Source organism: Dendrobium catenatum, unplaced genomic scaffold (assembly GCF_001605985.2).
Source record: "Dendrobium catenatum unplaced genomic scaffold, ASM160598v2 fragScaff_scaffold_621, whole genome shotgun sequence".
Taxonomy (NCBI): Eukaryota; Viridiplantae; Streptophyta; class Magnoliopsida; order Asparagales; family Orchidaceae; genus Dendrobium; species Dendrobium catenatum.
In genome coordinates, this window is record NW_021319083.1 from 26,312,322 (window position 1) to 26,320,823 (window position 8,502).

Sequence of the window (8,502 nt, forward strand, 5' to 3'; positions counted from 1 at the left end):
GGAGGCCAAATCGCATCAAAAAACGAGAAATATCGAGCAAATACCGAGCAATACCAAACAATAACGAGGAATACTATCACGTGAAGATCCAATACCGAGTTATACCGAGCAATACCGAGTTATACAAAAGTTGTACCGAGTTTTTCCTAGAAAAATTCGGTACAACTCGGTATTGCTCGGTATAGCTCGGTATTGGGTCTTCACGTGATTGTATTCCTCGTTATTATCAAATATTACCTAGCAATGCCGAGCAAATACCGAGTTTTTTAGTAGGATTTTGCCTCCGACCGGATGTTCCTCTACGTCCTTTCACAGGATCAACACGGACATGCAACGAGCTCACTCAAAATATGCTCATTTACTATTAGAGCCCTTTGAACCCTTTTTTTTTTAGGAAGGAAAACAGAAAGAAAAGAAAAATCATCTAAAAGATACAATCACAATAAAACAGATTAAATAATCCCAAAAGAGGGCTCCGTGAAGGCCGAGACTCCCAGCATCCTCGAAGCCGCGCAAGGACCATCCAATTGGGTGAGACACCAAAGGTTGCCATAAGATAGAAAACGAGGACACGAGCCCCAGCCACATCATAGCCCCGCAACCTCCAATCCACACAAAATGGACAGATGAGCAATCCGATCAAAAGAAAGGAACAATCAAAATTGAAACCGGATTATCTTCTTCTACCGCCTCTACCCCAAAATTTCCCACGAGAAGCAATAGCAAGAGGTCTATCACGAACCAATTTAAACTCGTTGCGAGGATCCAAACCACCGCAAAAATCTGAATATGACTCAGAATCAGATTCATACTCAGACGAACAGTGCAACCAATCACCATGGGACCATACATCCAATCCAGAAGTACCACCCACCTGGTTCATTAGAGTTTTGGGAGCCATTAAGTTCACTGGAATATTAACCAAATTTTGAGAATTGACCAACATGTCTTGCACATCCGAATTTACCACCCATCCACCCGCCTCACTTGGAACCCCGTTTAAAGCACAATTCTGTAACTGATCATAATCCTCCAAAACACCCAAAACAGGCGAATCAACATTAACCACCCCACCAGACTCACTCAACCTCGCGGCAGAAACAGACGCAACATTAACAGGAGAAGAAACCAAAATCTCACTAACTTTCGGCACCAGAACAACAGCCGGAATGCCATCAATCACAGCACCGGACAAAACATCAGAATTAACACCATACAATTGAACAGAATCGCCCTTAGCAACAGGGGAAACAGACGGTAAATCAACAGAGGGTAAAACGACGGTTACAATCTCAATGTTAGCATTCTCACATCCCACAACATTCTCACTGGAAATGAGATTGTTACTAGGAGAGCAAATCGGATATGGTTCATCACAAATAGTTAAAACCGCCGGAACAGAAGGAGCAACAACATTACCAGCTACATTTAAGCTATCAACAACAGGAACAGTCTGAGCTCCCGATCTCATTTCCGATTTTAGAATACCCCAAAGAAGAACAGTGCATACAATAATCCGGGAAATCTTCAAAAACCACAGATTGAATATAACCTGAATTTTCCGGCCCAACCCAAATTTTATCAGGAAATTTTTTGGACACATCAATTTCCACCAAAACTCTCGCAACTGAAGGACGGGAACCAGTAGAAGTAGCGTTATCAGTTTTTAAAGGATTTCCAAAAATCCTTCCCAAGCCATGGAGAATTTGCGAAGCAAACATATGAGGCCTAAGATTTGGAAAAGAAATCCATATGGGAACAACAAGTGATTTGATTTCCACATCTAAAGTAGGAGACCACTTAATCAATTTCATATAACAATTGTTCACGAAATAGGATCTATGAGCGAATACCCTACAATAATCCAAATCATTGAAAAGTTTAATCAAGACATTCCACTGATTAAGAACAGTGACAGAAACATCCCCATTTAGTTTAAGATTAAAGAAAAAATTCCTAATAGCATCCAAAGAGGGACGACGGCCAGGAAATTTTTCGACAAGGGCAAACTCAAACGGGGCAGCTAAGGATTTGATTTCCATCTCCGAAATCCACAAATAAATTTAATAAAAATTAGCATAATTTATTAAATATTATTTAAATTGTTGGATAAATTTAAGTAATAAAAAAGTTTAAATCTTCCAATCCAGCTATATATATATATATATATATATATCATCCTCTTGATCGGGCATAAATCTCGAGACAAAATCATGTTGGAAACTTTCAAAATTAAATTTGGGACCATATGAACTTCGATTTCAGCTAACTTTAGTCAGACTGAACGTCTCAAAAATACAAACCCAACGACACCATATTCAACTCAATCCAAGCCAAAATGGGTCCAAATCGAACTTGAAGCATCGTTGGAAAGTTCAAACCACAAATTTGATGACCAAATGACTTTTAAATGTGACATGCTTATAGTCGAATTGAGCGGCTCAATGAGACGAATCCAACAAACCTAAGATTGTCATATTCTGATATTATTAATCTTTGAAATGACCAGTAAACAATCCATTAGCAGGGGATCAATATCGACTATCCATTAAAACCACTCTCAGCACATCCTTGATCTCCCTTCTATTTATTGGCTATGTCACTCTAAACAAACTATAAATAGACCCCTCTTTCCTCATGGAAATAGTGAAGGAGGATGTGGGGCCAAGCAATGAAGAGAAGGAAATGAGAAAAACTAGAGTTTTCTTGCCTAAAAGGGCTAGTGGATTGGGGCTTCCTTCTATCAATGCTATTCGGTTTGCCTATAATTGCTTTGTTATATCCTGGATGTATAACTCTCTATCTCCTCTCGCTACCTGGTTGTCTCACAGGTATTGCTCTCCTTGGAAACCTGCTTCTTCTATGGCATCCTCTATGTGGAAATCTATATGTGCTACTGCTATTAATGCGTAAGGGAGTTTTGTCTTCAAAGTGAATGCTAATTCCCACATCCCGCTGATTTGGGATCATTGGTGTCATGGGTCCTGCATATCTGAACTCCCTCTTAGTTCCTCGATTATTAATGCTTTCACCCATGATTTTCCTCTTTCAGTTATTATGGATCCTAATGGTTGGAAACTTCCCATGGCTACTCAAGACTCCATTTCACTCATAACGTATGTTCCCATTAGCTTTGATGCTGATTCGTTGTTATGGAATAATGGGAGGACTGGTAGCTTTAGTGATTTTCTGCAGGAATTTTATTCTAATGATAGAGAGGTGGCTTGGTATAAAATTGTCTGGCACAAACATGCTGCAACAATGGCTGGCTGAGCTTGGTTGGTGGCCTTAAAACTTCTGATGAGTTGATTAAAAGGAATATTTCTGTTGACCCTTTATGCTGCCTTTGCTTTGCTAAACCTGAGAGTTCTTCTCACCTATTTTTTGAATGTGATTACACTTAATCTGTCATTACTGACCTTATTCCTGCCTTAAAATGCTTTCTTTTGCGCCCAAACTTATACCAAATTGCTAACCTTTTTGCTGATGAGAATGTTACCCTGCTGGGTAAGGCCTCTTTCTATCCGCTATTGCTTTGGTCTTCTGTCTATCACTTGTGGAGGGAAAGGAATGCTAGAAAATTTGGCAACAAGTATTGTAGCAAAGCCACTATTTGCATTATTATTACTAAGGCTATTTCTCTTAAAATCTCTGCTTGGAAGAATGGGGAAAGATTAAAACATTTGCTCAATGGCTCTTAGTTTCTTGTTGGATGCTTTGGATGTCCTGATGGTTTTTAATGCCTCTTTGGCATGGTGGATGCCTCTATGCCTTTCGGTTGCTGTTAGTTTGGTTTATTGGATGCTTTTCTGTCATATTTGTTCATGTTGACATGGTTTATTTTTTATGATCCTGAGGATGGAAGCTCTGGGTTTAAACGGTTTTTTGCCTATGGGATATGCTGCTTTCGAATTGATGATGCCGAACATGCTCTCGTTTATAAGGATGGGATTTTTTTGTCATGGACGATGATGTTATTCGTCCCAACTCCCTTTGGATGGTCTTCGAGCAACCAAAGGTGCCAATACCATCTGATTAAAGCTGCTCAATTATCCTTATTCCTGAGTCTTGGGATGTTTTTCTTTATGGCTTCATTTTTCTTGCTTTTCAAATCCTGATGTAATTTTGTGAGGGCACCTTTGTGGCTGCTGCTTTTTGTGGAGCCTTGCCTTTGCTCTTTTTTTTGCTTGAGCACTCTTTGCTCAATTTGCTTTTTTTCCTTTTACATGCATTTTCTTCTTTAATTGTATTTTCTTTACTCAATGAATGGGCTTTGCCCCTAATTTCCCCCCCTCCAAAAAAAAATCTGTTGGTTTTGCAGGAAATCTCCTGCCATTTTTCCTGAGTTTGGCAGGCCTCATGGCTTCTTAACATGTATTCTTGCTGCCCACAGAATGACTAAATTTTGAGTTATTTTTTCATGTAGTTTATTTTGGTGATTAAAGCTTTGTGATCTTAGTCTTGGCTTATGTTTAGAAATCCTTTTTTTTATTTAATGAAATTTATAGCCGTGATAATGGATCTGTTTATAAATCTTTTTTTTTTCCCTACAACTTATCCAAAAAAAAAAAATCCCTGATTGCAACTCATAATAATGGAGTTCAAACTAGTGGAGGGTTTGTTCTTTTTGAATTTAGAGCTGCATGTCTTTGAATATTGTTCTGCGAGATGTTGCTTTGTTAGTTTTTTTTCTTAGATACTTTGGTTAAATGTGCGATTATTACTGATACAGAAGATTGTGAAATTGAAATTAGTGCTGCCGTTATCTTAGTTCTTTGGTTTGTATTTTTCTAAAAATTTTGTTTTTATTCTACTGATTTGTTGTTTCATCTACAAATAATGAGCTTGAGCAAATTAGGCTCCCATTGAACTTATTTTATTATTAATTATTTAAATAATATAAATATATAATATAATTACAAAACATGATTAAATTTATGAATTTTAATAAAAATGGATAATTATAGGTTAATTTTCTAGTTTTTTTATAATGTTTAAATTTTTTAATTTTTTTATAATATTTAAATTTTTTAAATAATTAAATTAAAAATGATTTATTATTTTTAAATTTTTATTTTCAATTGTAGTTAGACTTGATTGGGGCTAATTAAGATTTATGGTATTAAATTTAGATTGAAGTTTTAATCAATGCCATTAAAGTCAAATGAATTGATGACATTAATGTAAAATAATAATTATTATTTACAATATGCAATTGTTTCCGGTACACACGCTTCATTAATTGTTATTAATCACAATTAAATAAACTTTCAAATTATGCAACCATTTATCAAATAAAGAATATTCGCACTATCTTTCAAAGCTCCAAAAGCATTTCACATGCAGAAAGGTTGCATTGTCTGCCACTTAGGTTTTGTTTGGGATAGCTTTCGTATTGTTTTTTAAAATGGTTTTTTAATAGAAAATTTAATTAAAAATTTTTTTTTTTTCTATGGCAATTTCATTGTTATTTATTGATGGTCGCATTTTAATAAGATTTGTTGTTCTCCTAATGATTTGTTGGCTTATATATCTACATGTCTTTTAATGATTTTCTTCGAGTGATTTGGTTTTAAATAGCTATATGTTAGACTAAATACACATTTACTACATATTCAAAAAAAGCTATGGGTTAGACTACATAAGCTAATCAGCTAATGCCCGTTGGTAGATAACTTCGAGTTCTTGAAAATTTTAACTTTCTAATTTGGCTGAAATTTTCTTACATTCTCTTATTTAAATTAATTTTTTTTTCTAATTTTTTTAATTTCTAGATAAAAAATTACATGTATTAATTCGACTATTCAATATTTCTAGATAAATTTAGGAGAATAGCATAGCATGTGATTCCTACATTACTAAGTGGGAGAAAAAGCTATCTTTGTCATGTGATATGCTTTTGGAGCTTTCAGAAAAGACAAGAATAGTAAGTGGCAGACAACCATGCCTCTTTGCATATGACGTTCTTTGGACTTTAATGTCATCAATTCCTTAGAAGATAAGGAAGGTTGGCAGCAAAAGCAGAAAAAGTATTCAATACAGTTTTTTAAATATTATTATTTTCATTTACTTGCATGATGTTACATTGAAGGATTGAGCATCTGCTTATCAAATAAAAACCAACTTAATTGTGATGAAATTTTAAACTCATCCAAAAGATTAATTTAGATTATTAAACAACATGAAAACGATATTAATTTTTCAGAATATATAAACCTAATAATTCATCATGATATAAGATGTAGCCACATTCTTTGATTATAATCTCAAAGAGCGTTAGGTTTGATTCTTTTAAGTTTTAACTTAATTTGCATTCATAATAATCCATCATTATCATCACAATGCAACTCTCATTCAAAAAGCAAAGCAATGAGGAAGCAAAGAAGATGAAGAATGAAAGCTCAATAACTGTGTACATGTGTATTGACGACGGAGCTATGCGTTGTATTAAGTTTTTAAATTCTTTTATATAACTTCAGGTTCATGTACTGTAGCACCCATTTTTTTTCTAGTTAGTTATCTCTCGTCTATGGCCTACTCTGTGGCCTGTTATGTGTATAAATAAATGACTTATGGAATAATAAAGGGGAGATGGTTTTAGTGCAAATTTTGAATTCCTTTCTGGAATTTGTTCTGTATCCTGACAAACGTCAGGTGGTGGTGTTCTTGTCCCTTCGGCGTTGGCCCCAGAGATTGGGCCCATCCTCTCTTGGCGAGTAGACGCTGTCTCTGCCGTCTACCTCATCTCCGATTCTTGCCGCAATTGCTTCTGCCCCAAGTCCGGTGTCATGTATCTAAATATTAAACTGAATATTTGAATAAGAACTTAGTTTTATGATGAAAAATATTCAATCTTGAAGCTTCAAGGCATTTCAAAAATTAGATTTTATATAACTATTTTTTAATAAAGTATTTTTATTTCAAAAAATTTTAATATTTAAAGACTGATTTAGAAAGTAGTCAACTAATGATTATCTGATAGCTTAGGCTTTGTGTGATAAAAATATTTTTAAAAATAATTATTTCCATTTCAATAATTTTGTCAAAAAATGAATATTTTTTTTCACTAAAAAGTAAAAACTATTTTAGGTAGGAAGCAATAAAAAACTGTCCAAACGAAATTTTAAGGCTTCGTTTGGGACAAGGCGCATTCTAATGCACAAATTAATTATTCTGTGCCCGAACGCCTTCCGAGTCGAAGAGCCTTGCATGTCGGCTTGACTCTACACGCCTAACTACGAGGCAGCTTCGTCTTCTCTCTCAGTTAATCTCCGTTTACTTGACTTAAGCTGCAGGTGACCATTTCCCGCTGGAGTTCTTTCTCTTCCGAGCTCTGTTTCTCCTACTGTATCAGTTGTTCTGCTCTCTCTACCTCAATCGTCGATGCGATGGAGGGATATTTTGCTGGTCCAATCATGGAAAAGATCATCAACACTTGCTTTTTTTTTTTTGGGAAAAAATCAACACTTGCTTTGATTACCTTGAAAACTACCTTAAAGATCAATACTGATGGCAGACAGGCATGAAGGAGGAGCTTGAAAGGCTGCGGGAGAACCACCCCAAGATCAATAATATTCAAAGTCATTCATTAATTTTTGTAGCAAATTATTAGAATTTAAAATATTTAAAAAATTTATTTACAAGTGATATATATAATCAAAAAAATTATTTTGATCGGGCACGAATAAATTTCCAGACTATGTAAAAGCTATTTCTCTATTTTTTTTTTATAAAAGCTATTTCTCTATCATTCTTCTTGTTGGCTTCGAATATGCTATGAATAAAATCAATGTTGAAGCGGAAGAATTCATTATCAGGAACCATAATGTTCTTGGCAATAGACAATTCTATGCTTAGCTATCCTCATTTAATTTTCGAGGATAAATTTATAATCCTCATCCTCTCATTTTTTTAGTTGAGACCGCTAATAAAATCAAGCAAAGTCTACTCAAATTGAGGATGCATAAGATTTCATTTGTATTAAATTTGTTCAAACTAAGCTCATTCAACTCGACAACTTACTGTTTCAATCATTAGGACTACGGCTTCGGCTTCTCTCTCACTTTATTCTCCATTTACTTGACTTAGGAAGACTTTCAGTCGTTGACTACGCGGTAACTTCTGTCTTCGCATCAAAATAAAACTTCTAATTTATTTTAAAATACATACACTTTCTTATTTTTAAACGGAGTCTTTCACTGTAAACTTACGATCAACTACGTGGCAGCTTCGTCTTCTCTCTCACTTATTCTCCGTTTACTTGACTTATGGAGACTTTCCAATCGCCGACTACAAGGCAGCTTCCTTATTCCTTTATTTATTTGCAACCGGACGTACTTACGAGCTAACATTATTCCTTTTTTTCCCTTTAAATGGCAGCTGGCTTGCGTTGTCTATATTCAAAGTGAGAGTTGAGAAGAGAAATAGACAAGCCAAGTGAAGTTTCTGCCATCTTTAAGGTTAGTTCTGAAGAATTTTAAAATGTTGTTTATATTCTTAGTA